Below are 438 nucleotides of genomic sequence, written 5' to 3'. Positions count from 1 at the left end.
TCCCAAATGCTACTTGAGTAATTGCATTCGAAAAATAAGTGATTGTGTGTTTCAATCACTGATTTACAGAACACACATTTCAAATCCGGCGGTTCATGCTTCCACTGACTGATACGATCTTGAGTTGGTAATGTATTCTGACAAGCCATCCACATGCAAAGAGCATGTTTAGGTATGTATGCTTTATTCCATACCAGCTTGTACCAATGCACAATCGGCCTCACTTCTTGAACAGTTTGCCATGCCACTTTGACCTCAAAATTTCCCCGAGAAAGTTTAGCATCAAGCCATCTAACCGTATCCTCCATTTGGSTGGGAGAAGGTATTATAATACTTTGCAGCTGAGGGTATTGTTGAATCCAATCCACYGGCCAAGTAGTGCCAAAACGTTGCATTACATCAGAAACCGTTGAGTTATTGCAAAAGCCATGACCATTT

Source organism: Cynara cardunculus, assembly GCF_001531365.2.
Source record: "Cynara cardunculus var. scolymus isolate 2C chromosome LG 6, CcrdV1, whole genome shotgun sequence".
In the NCBI taxonomy this organism is placed as follows: Eukaryota; Viridiplantae; Streptophyta; class Magnoliopsida; order Asterales; family Asteraceae; genus Cynara; species Cynara cardunculus.
This window is presented reverse-complemented; position numbering follows the sequence as displayed.